Source organism: Cnephaeus nilssonii (genome assembly GCF_951640355.1).
Source record: "Cnephaeus nilssonii genome assembly, chromosome: 2".
Classification (NCBI taxonomy): Eukaryota; Metazoa; Chordata; class Mammalia; order Chiroptera; family Vespertilionidae; genus Cnephaeus; species Cnephaeus nilssonii.
Genome location: NC_137073.1, coordinates 3,674,767 through 3,686,100, shown reverse-complemented (window position 1 = coordinate 3,686,100; position 11,334 = coordinate 3,674,767). Strand labels below are relative to the sequence as shown.

The following is an 11,334-nucleotide window of genomic DNA, read 5'->3' as shown; positions in this document are numbered from 1 at the left end:
AGTGAAGAGCTGCTGTGCAGGAGATACCCCTATGGGGCAGGACTTGCTTCAGTGGGGCTTAAGTGTGTCCCTTGTGGATGTGTAGAGTTGTAATCTCATATGGTCTGAAGTTGTCCATTGGGTGCATTGGCTTTGGGGCCCCCTGGGAGGTGCAAAGTCAGCCACTGCCTGGTGCCACGGGCAGGAGCTACAGAGAGATCTGCAGATGGCTGCTACTTGTATTGGCCCACAGAATGTCCAGACGAGGCCCAGCTGTGAAGCAAGGCAGGCTGGTGCTAGTGCCAGGTCTTGGGCCTCTTATCGATAGGTTTGGGGCACGCTGACTCCAGCTGCTGCTTGTTTGAGAGATTTAAGCAAAGTCTGAAGCCTGAGCCAGGACAGGCCATTCATATGGAAAAGCAGCTGCAAACAGCTTGGGTGGGGCTGCAAGTTGGATGGGGCAGGATCTCAGGGAATCACTGGGGTGGAGCGAGCAGTGTGGATCATGCTGATGGAGACTCAGATATGGCTACCACTCAGCTCTGCAATGGGGAAGGTATCAGCACAGGAATAATGACCCCTGTGAGCACCCCTCTCTGGGAGAAAGCTGCCCAAGTTCCTGCGCTAATGGCAGACCATCCAGTTCCTCCCTGTATGTCCCTGGATTCCCCCAAAGCTGCCACCTGGCACTGGAGGTCAGAGGAGGCAGGACCTTGTCAGTTCATGTGCTGGCCCTTTAAGAGAATACCTGGGACTCCAGCAGCCTCCATGTCACTCAGCCACAATCCCCACTGGTTTTTTACAGCCTGAAGTTACAGGGTCTTCTCTTCCCAACACTGAAACCCTGGGCTGGGGGGCTGGTGTGGGGCTGGGACCCCATGCTCCTCACAGGAGGCCTTGGAGATATCCCTCCCAATTAAAACAATGCCACATGTGGGTTTTGGACCAGCTCACTCTGTGCCTCTTCCCTCCTACCAGTCTCAGTGTAGTTTATGCTTTACTTCTCTAGTTGTAGGATTTCCATTCAGGCAGCTTTCAGGCGGTTCTGAATGATGGTTGTTCTGTGTTTCAGTTGTACTTTGATGTGGTTGTGTGAGTACTGGTGTCTACCTACATTGCCATCTTGGTTCTATGGCACTATTCTTTCTTGGGGCTCCTGGATGATGATCCTAGACATGTAGAACCAGACGCCATTTACTTGCCTTGCTGATTATAAATGAAGCCAGGAATAAGTTGCATATTAATTTATATACCAATTTACTGTTTTGCATTTCAGTCCTATGTATTCTTTGCTATTTAATTTTTAATCTTCTTTTTTTTATTGTTGACATTACAAATGTCCCCCCTTTTTACTCCCTGTTGCTCTCCTCCCCCCAGATTCCACCTTCCTCTCCCTCTGGCTGTAACCACATTGCTATCTGTGTTCCTGGGTATGCATATATGTTCTTTGGTTATTCTCTTCACCTTCTTTCATCCTGTCTCCCCCTTCCCCCTCCCCTACCCTCCTCTCCCCTCCCCTCCCCTCCCCTCCCCTCCTCTCCCCTCCCCTCCCCTCCTCTCCCCTCCCTCCCCTCCCCTCCCCTCCCCTCCCCTCCCCTCCCCTCCCTCTGACAACTGTCAGTTTGTTCCATGTATCCATGCCTCTGGTTCTCTTTTGTTCATCAGTTTATTATGTTAGATTCCACATATATGTGAGATCATATGGTATTTGTCTTTCTCTGACCCTGAATAGTTGTAGCTATTTGGGGTCTTATTTTGCTTAGCATTATAACCTCCAGGTCCATCCCCACTGTCACAAAGTTAAGGGTTCCTTCCTTTTTAAAGCTGTGTAATATGCCATTGTGTAAATGTACCACAATTGTTAGATCTATTCATCTACCAATGGACACTGGGCTGTATCCAGGTCTTAGCTATTGTAAATAATGCTGCTATGAACATAGGGGTGCATACATTCTTTCTGATTGGTGTTTCAGGATTCTTAGGATATAGTCCCAGAAGTTGGATCACTAAGTCAAATGGCAGTTCCATTTTTAATTTTTTGAGGAAACTCTGTACTGTTTCTATACCAGTCTGCATTCCCACCAACAGTGCATTAGGGTTCCCTCTTCTCCACATCCTAGCCAGCGCTGTTGTTTGTTGATTTATTGATGGTCATCGTCTGGCAGGTGTGAGGTGATATATCATTGTCATTTTAATTTACATCTCTCTGATGATTAGTGACACTGAGCATTTTATTCATGTTTATTGGCCATCTACATATCTTCTTTGGAGAAGTGTCTATTTTGCCAATTTTTTAATGGTATTGTTTGTCTTCCTGGTGTTGAGTTGGATAAGTTTTTATATTTTTTGATATTAACCCTTTATCAGGTATGTCATTGGTGAACATGTTCTCCCCTACAGTGGGTTCTCTTTTCACTTTGTTTATGGTTTCTTTTGCTGTGAAGAAGCTTTTTAGTTTGATGTAGTCCCATTTGTTCATTTTTTCCTTTGTTTCCCTCAGCAGAGGAGATATATCAACAAAAATATTGCTACAAGAGATGTTTGAGATTTCACTGCCTATCTCTTCTGGGATTTTCTCCATTTTCAGTTTATTTTTGTGTATGGTGTAAGTTGGTGGTCTAATTTCATTTTTTTGCACGTATCTGTCCAATTTTCCCAACACCACTTATTGAACAGACTGTCTTTACTCCATTGTATGCTCTTGTCCCCTTTATGTAATATTAATTGACCATAGAGGCATGGGTTGATTATATATATGCCTGTTCTTGTGCCAGTACCAGGCTGTTTTGATTACGGTAGTTTTCAGTATAACTTGATATCTGGTATTGTGATTTCTCCAACTTTGTTCTTCTTTCTCAAGGTTGTTGTAGCTATTCCGGGTCTTTTTTGGTTCCATATAAATTTTTGGAATATTTGTTCTAGATTTGTGAAATATGCCATTGGTATTTTAATAAGGTTTGTGTTGATTCTATAGATTGCTTTGGGTAGTATGGACATTTTATTTTTTTTAATTTTTTTATTGAGGTATTATATGTGTACATATCTTACCATTACCCCCCCACCCCACACCCACACTTGCCCTCACCCCCCAGAGTTTTGCGTCCATTGTTTATGCTTATATGCATGCATACAAGTCCTTCGTTTGATTTCTTATCTCCCCCCCCCTAACTTTCCCCCTGTAATTTGAAAGTCTGTTTGTTGCTTTACTGTCTCTGTATCTATCTTTTGGTTCATCAGTTTATAATGTTCTTTATTATCCATAAATGAGTGAGATCATGTGGTATTTTTCTTTCATTGACTGGCTTATTTCACTTAGTATAATATTCTCCAATTCCATCCAGGTTGCTGCAAATGATGAGAATTCCTTCTTTTTTATGGCAGCATAGTATTCCATTGTGTAGATGTACCACAGTTTTCTGATCCAGTCATCTGCTGACGGGCACCTAGGCTGTTTCCAAATCTTAGCTATTGTAAATTGTGCTGCTATGAACATAGGGGTGCATATATCCTTTCTGATTGGTGTTTCTAGTTTCTTCGGATATATTCCCAGGAGTGGGATTACTGGGTCAAATGGGAGTTCCATTTTCAGTTTTTTGAGGAAACTCCATACTGTTCTCCACAGTGGCTGCACCAGTCTGCATTCCCACCAGCAGTGCACGAGGGTTCCTTTTTCTCCGCATCCTCGCCAACACTTGTCGTTTGTTGATTTGTTGATGATAGCCATTCTGACAGGTGTGAGATGGTACCGCATTGTTGTTTTGATTTGCATCTCTCGGATAATAAGTGACTTTGAGCATGTTTTCATGTGTCTCTTGGCCTTCCTTGTCTTCTTTTGAAAATATTCTGTTTAGGTCCGTTGCCCATTTTTTTATTGGATCATTTATCTTCCTTTTATTAAGTTGCATAAGCTGCCTGTAGATGTTGGAGATTAAACCTTTATCAGTGCTAGCATTTGCAAATATGTTCTCCCATGCAGTGGGCTTTCTTGTTGTTTTGTTGATGGTTTCTTTAGCTGTAAAAAAGCTTTTTATTTTGATGTAGTCCCATTTGTTAATTTTCTCTTTAGCTTCCATTGCCCTAGGGGCAGTGTCAGTGAAGAAGTTCTTTTGGCATATGTCTGAGATTTTGTTGCCTGTGGATTCCTCTAGTATTTTTATGGTTTCCCGTCTTATGTTTAAGTCCTGTATCCATTTTGAGTTTATTTTTGTGTATGGTGTAAGTTGGTGATCTAGTTTCATTTTTTGCATGTGTGTGTCCAATTTTCCCAACACCAATTATTGAAGAGACTGTCTTGATTCCATTGTATGTTCATGCCTCCTTTGTCAAATATTAATTGAGCATAGTGGTTTGGGTCGATATCTGGATTCTCTATTCTGTTCCATTGATCTATATGTCTGTTCTTGTGCCAGTACCAGGCTGTTTTGAGAACAGTGGCTTTGTAATACAGCTTGAAATCTGGTATTGAGATCCCTCCTACTTTATTCTTCTTTCTCAGGATTGCTGCAGCTATTCGGGGTCTTTTTTTATTCCAGATGAATTTTTGGAGAGTTCTTTCTAGGTCTGTGAAATATGCCGTTGGTATTTTGATGGGGAGTGCATTGAATATGTAGATTGCTTTGGGTAGTATGGACATTTTAATGATGTTGATTCTACCAATCCATGAACATGGTATGTTCTTCCATCTGTTTATGTCTTTCTCTATCTCTTTTTTCAGTGTCCTGTAGTTTTCCGTGTATAGGTCTTTTACCTCCTTAGTTAAGTTTATTCCTAGGTATCTTAATTTTTTTGGTGCGATGGTAAATGGGATTGCTTTTTTAGTCTCTCTTTCTGTAAGTTCACTATTGGTGTATAGAAATGCCATAGATTTCTTGGCGTTAATTTTGTAACCCGCTACATTGCCGAATTCATTTATTAAGTCTATTAGTTTTTTGATGGAATCTTTTGGGTTTTTTATGTACAATATCATGTCATCTGCAAATAAGGACAGCTTCACTTCTTCTTTTCCAATTTGGATGCCTCTTATTTCTTCTTCTTGCCTAATTGCGGTAGCTAATACTTCCAGTACTATGTCAAAAAGGAGTGGTGAGAGTGGGCATCCCTGTCTTGTTCCTGTTCTTAGGGGGAATGGTTTTAGTTTTTGCCCATTGAGTATGATGTTTGCTGTGGGTTTATCATATATAGCTTTTATTATGTTGAGGTATGATCCTTCTATTCCCACCTTGTTGAGAGTTTTTATCAAGAAAGGGTGTTGGATTTTGTCAAATGCTTTTTCTGCATCTATTGATATGACTATATGATTTTTATCTCTCAATTTGTTTATGTGATGTATCACATTTATTGATTTGCTGATATTGTACCATCCTTGCATTCCTGGGATAAATCCTACTTGGTCATGATGTATGATCTTTCTGATGTATTGCTGGAGCCGATTTGCTAGAATTTTGTTGAGGATTTTGGCATCTATGTTCATGAGGGATATTGGTCTGTAATTCTCTTTCATTGTGTTGTCTTTATCAGGTTTTGGTATTAGGGTGATGCTGGCTTCATAGAAGGAGCCTGGAAGTGTTCCTTCCTCTTGAATTTTTTGGAATAGTCTGAGGAGGATAGGTTTTAGTTCTTCCTTGAAAGTTTGGTAAAACTCTCCTGTGAAGCCGTCTGGCCCCGGGCTTTTGTTTGCCGGAAGCTTTTTGATGACTGCTTCAATTTCTTCCATAGTTACTGGCCTGTTGAGCTGTTTAGATTCTTCCTGATTGAGTTTTGGAAGGTTGTATTTGTCTAGGAATATGTCCATTTCCTCCAAGTTGTCCAGTTTGTTGGAATAGAGTTGTTCGTAGTATTTTGTAACAATCCTTTGTATTTCATCAGGGTCTGTTGTTATTTCACCTCTTTCATTTCTGATTTTGTTTATTTGGGTCCTCTCTCTTTGCTTCTTGGTGAGCCTGGCTAGAGGTTCATCAATCTTGTTTATCCTTTCCAAGAACCAGCTCTTGGTTTTGTTGATCTTTTGTATTGTTTCTTTGGTCTCTATGTCGTTTATCTCCGCTCTGATCTTTATTATTTCTTTCCTTCTGCTTACACTGGGCTTTTCTTGTTGCTCTCTCTCTAACTCTTTGAGTTGTTGGGTTAGGTAATTTATTACCATTGTTTCTTGTTTTTTGCAGTAGGCTTGTAGAGCTATGAACTTCCCTCTCAGGACTGCTTTCGCTGTGTCCCATAGATTTTGGATTGTTGTGTTTTCATTGTCATTTGTTGCCATGATGTTTTTTATTTCTTCCTTGATGTCTTTGGTAACCCAGTCATGGATTAATAGCATGCTGTTTAGTCTCCATGTGTTTGATTTCTTTGGGTTGTTTTTATTGTAGTTGATTTCCAGTTTTATGCCACTGTGATCTGAGAAGAAACTTGATATGATTTCTATCTTCTTGAATTTGGAGAGACTTTGCCTATGTCCTAACATTTGGTCTATCTTTGAAAATGTCCCATGTGCACTTGAGAAGAATGTATATTCTGTGGCTTTGGGGTGAAATGTTCTGAAGATGTCGATTAATTCCATCTGGTCTAGTGAGTCATTTAGGATTGATGTTTCTTTGCTGATTTTTTGTTTAGAGGATTTGTCCAATGGTGATAGTGGGGTATTAAAGTCTCCTACTATAATTGTATTGCTGTCAATCTCTCCTTTGATATCTTCCAGGAGTTTTTTAATGTATCTTGGTGCTCCTGTGTTGGGTGCATATATGTTTACCAGAGTTATTTCTTCTTGTTGGATTTCTCCCTTTAGTATTATGAAGTGGCCTTCATTATCTCTTGTTATGTCCTTCACTTTGAGATCTAATTTGTCAGCTATAAGTATTGCTACCCCAGCTTTTTTTTCATTTCCATTCGCCTGGAATACCTTTTTCCATCCCTTTACTCTCAGTCTGTATGCATCCTTTTTTTTGAGGTGGGTTTCCTGTAGACAGCAGATATATGGGTTTTGTTTTCTTATCCAATCTGTTACCCTATGTCTTTTGATTGGGGCATTCAATCCATTTACATTTAAAGTTATTATTGATAGGTACTTATTTGTCGCCATTTTTATTCTATACCCCTCTGTTCCTTCTTTGCTTCCTATTTCTTTCTTTCTTTTTCTTTTTTTTTTTTTTTACAGCAGACCCTTTAGCATTTCTTTCATTGCTGGTTTGGTGGTGATAAACTCCCTTAGCCCTTTTTTGTCTGTGAAGCTCCTGATTTCACCTTCAATTTTGATTGATAGCCTTGCTGGGTACAGTATTCTTGGATTGAGACCCTTCCTTTGCATGACTTTGTATATTTCATTCCATTCCCTTCTGGCTTGATGAGTTTCTGTTGAGAAATCAGTTGCTAGTCTGATGGGGGTTCCTTTGTATGTAACTTTCTGTCTCTCTCTGGCCACTTTTAAGATTCTTACTTTGTCTTTGGTGTTTGCCAACTTAATTATAATGTGCCTTGGCGTCGGTCTTTTGGGGTTCATTTTGCTTGGAACTCTGTGAGCTTCTTGGATTTGTGTGGGTTTTTTCTTCCCTATATCAGGGAAGTTTTCTGTTATTATTTCTTCTAACAGGTTTTCTATTCCTTGCTCCATTTCCTTTCCTTCTGGTACCCCTATTATCCTGATGTTGTTTTGTTTTGTGTTGTCCCGAAGTTCCCTTAGGCTCTCCTCATGCTTTCTAATTTTTGTTTCTAGAAGCTGTTGTAATTGGGTATTTTTTTCCATCTTGTCTTCTAGCTCACTTATGCGGTCCTCTGCTTCTTCTAGTCTACTCTTGATGCTTTCTATTGAGTTCTTTACAGCAGCGATGTCATTTTTCATTTCTTCTTGGTTCTTCTTCATTTCCTCATGGTTCTTACTCATATTGTCGAATTTGTCTTCCATCCTTTTCAGCCACCTTATGACCATTTCTCTGAATTCTTTCTCTGATAGGTTGTTTGCCTCTAGTTCGTTTACTTCCTTTTCTGGTGATGCCTGCTTCTCTTTCCTGTGGGGGCTATTTTTTTGTCTCCCCATGGTCTCTCTTCTCTAGATGTCTGGTTATATAGTTCTCTCTCTCCGGCGTTGATTTAAAGGTACAAAATACAACACAACCAGGCACAACACACAAGGCACTGAACAGAATTGTATTCACGATATTAATAACCTCCAATAAAGGTAACCACCAGAGAAAGACAAATTAGGGAATAGGAGTGGAAGAGGGAGAGTAAAAAGAAAGAACAACAACAAAAAAAAGAGTGTGAATCTGAACTTGGGAGAAGAGCAGAAAAAAAAAGAAAAGAAAAATAAGTAAGAGAGACAAGAACAATACTAAGAGAGAAAAAGGGGAACAAACTATATATATGGGGAGTAGACTCCACTAGAACAACCACTAATCCCAGCAAATTCCAGCAACACGAGCCTGGAGATTAATACAAACTGCAACACCAACTAATATCAAGTGAGGCAAGGGAAAACAAAAGTAAAAAACAAACAAAAACAAAGCAAACAATAGAACCAACCAACCAAACAAAAAGAATAATCAAAACAGTCTCATAAAAAAAGCATAAAAATTCAATCTAATCAACATTCAAGCAAACAACAACAAAAGGCCAGAGAGAAAAATAATTTTTTTTTAGGTAGCGTAGAGAGAGGTATGTATGGATTTGGAGCAGGGGGTTGGGAATTAGATATATAAGTAGGGTGAAATTTTAGCAGAGGGTAAACTGAAAAAGTAGGGAAAATCTAAAGCCAGAAAGAGTTAAGATAAGCAGAAGACTAAAAGGGGAAAGGTTAGGAGGAGAGTGATGGCAAAATGTTAGCGTTGAGATAGGGTAAGGGAAAGATGCAAATAGAATGTAGGACACTAATCCCAAAATAAAAGAAAGAGAAAGTCTAATGACATTTAAAAAAAAAAAAGTAAAATAATAGTAATAATAATGCTGATTGAAAATAAAAATGTAATAATCAAAAAGGTGATAATCGAGTGAGGAAAAAGAAAAAAATTTTGTTTCTTAAGTAAAAGATGCAAAAAATGAAAATAAAAAAATTAGAATAAAAAAATTGGAAAAAAAATTGAAAAAAGAATTAAAAATTAAAAAATAGGAAGACTAAAATGTGCAGTAGCGGCTGTCATTCACTTCCTCTATTATTCTTGTTGTTTCCCAGTCTGGGCGGTATTTCAGTTCAGCTTCGTTCCTCTGCTCCTCAGTGTTGTAGGCCAGTCCTGCTTTTTGAGCAGGCCGTGTCTTAATTTCTCGTATTTATTTTTGATTACACCAGAGACAATTAGCGTTTCAGCCCCTGGGTGGCAGTGTTTCTGAATTGACTTCCGGGCCTCTCTAGCTTTTTTTTTTTTTTTTTCCCCTCTATGGCACTCACTACTGGTTTGTGGAGGTGTGTGCCTCACAGCTGCCTCTCCGATGGTCACACCCAGCTCTGCTCCCAGGTTCCGAAAAAACAACTTCCCCTGCAGTCTTTCAGGGTTTTTCCACCTGGGTTTTCCTATGCGTTGGGCTTAGTAATCAGAGTTGGAAAGAACCCAAGTGTGCGGACAGTGGGTCTGTGCACCAGACTAAGAAGCCTGCACTCCTTTGAAAATTCTTAGTCTGATCCTCCTCGTCAGATTAAAATGAGTTGCTTTTAAGAGGTCACTTCAGTTAGCAGCTCAGAGGACCCCCTTCCACATTCATGGATCACGGCAGCTCCATCTGCCGCCGATTTTTCTAGGCACAGACCTCCCGGTTCCCGCCGGTCCCACGGCTCGCGCGCTTCCCTCCCACCGCGGGGATTAGAAACCACACCTTATTTCAGGCGAAATCTGACCTTTCCGTGGTGCAGTGAAGAGTTCCTTTGAATCCGAATGTTTGCGCCGATAGGGGACTGGTGTTCTGGTGCTCGCAGCTGTTCAGTGTTTTGGGGATAGGCTCTTTGACTCACGGAAATCTGCCGGGAAGTCTGGATTCTTGTTGTTTGTTGGTCAGAAGCTGTGATAGCAGTTCTCTGTCCCCAGTGGCTGCAGGGCCCTGGTTTGTGTCAGAAGCCAGGATTCGAGTCTCAGGCAGCTCTGTTTCTCAAGATGGCGTGTTCTCCGCGTCCGCACCAGCCGCCGCAGCCGCCGAGAAGTGTCCGCTTTGTGCGCGGGGCTCCGCTGTCTAGGACTGCCCGGTTAGGCAGCCCCTTGGAAGACCTGCAGAATCTAACTGACCCTAGCTCATACACACACACACACCACACACGTCTACACTCTCCTCTATGGGTTCCTCACTCACACTCTCTCTCTCCCTACCTTCCTGCCGGTCGCCATCTTTTTTCCTAGTATGGACATTTTAATGATGTTAATGATTCCAATCCATGAACATGGTATATTCCGCTTAATTGTATATTCCAATCCATGAACATGGTATATTCCACTTAATTGTATATTCCTCAGTTTCTTTCTTCAATGTTCTATACTTTTCCAAGTCCAGGTTATTTAAATACTTGATTAAATTTATTCCTAGTTACCTTATTTTTTTTTTGTTGCAATAGTAAATGGGATTATTTTCTTAGTTTCTCTTTCTGATAGTTCATTATTAGTGTATAGAAATGCAATTGATTTTAGGATATTGATTTTGTATGCTGCTACTTTGCCAAATTCATTTATAGATCTAGTAGTTTTTTTGGTGGAGTATCTAGGGTTTCCTATGTATAAGGTCATGTCATCTGTGAACATTGACAGTTTTACTTTTTCCTTTCTAATTTGGATGCCTTTTATTTCTTCTTCTTGTCTGATTGCTGTGGTAGCACTTCCAGTACTATGTTGAATAACAGTGGTGAAAGCAGACATCGTTGTCTTGTTCCTGATCTTAAGGGAATCCCTTTTCATTTTTTCCCATTGACTATGATGTTGGCTGTAGGTTTTTCATACACGGTCTTTATGTTGAAGTATGGTCTCTTTATTCTCACTTTGGTGAGAGTTTTTAATCATAAATGGGTGCAGTATTTTATTATTATTTTATTTTTATTTTTATTTTTATTTTTATTTTTATTTTTTAATTTCTTTATTGATTAAGGTGTCACATATTTGTCCTCATCCCCCCATTCCCATCCCACACCCCTCCCCATGGATGCCCCAACCCTCTGTTGAACTTAAGCATTGGTTAGGCTCATATGCATGCACACAAGACCTTTGGTTGATCTCTCCCCCCTCGGAGCCCCACCCTCCCATATCCTCCCTCTGAGGCCCGATAGTCCGATCGATGCCTCCTTGTTTCTGGTTCTGTTCTTGTTCATCAGTCTATGTTGTTCATCATTTCCCCTAGATGAGCGAAATCATGTGTCACTAGAGATATACTTATAAGAATTGAATGTGCGACGAGCAATAATAG

General features: G+C 40.3%; 1 protein-coding gene across 1 annotated transcript in view; it reads left to right on the top strand.

Moving 5' to 3' along the window:
- PDILT (protein disulfide isomerase like, testis expressed) overlaps nucleotides 1–11,334 on the top strand; it is a gene marked incomplete at both ends in the record, with an annotated part of 43,764 nt that overhangs the window by 17,228 nt on the left and 15,202 nt on the right. The gene's annotated exons all lie outside the window — the stretch shown is intronic.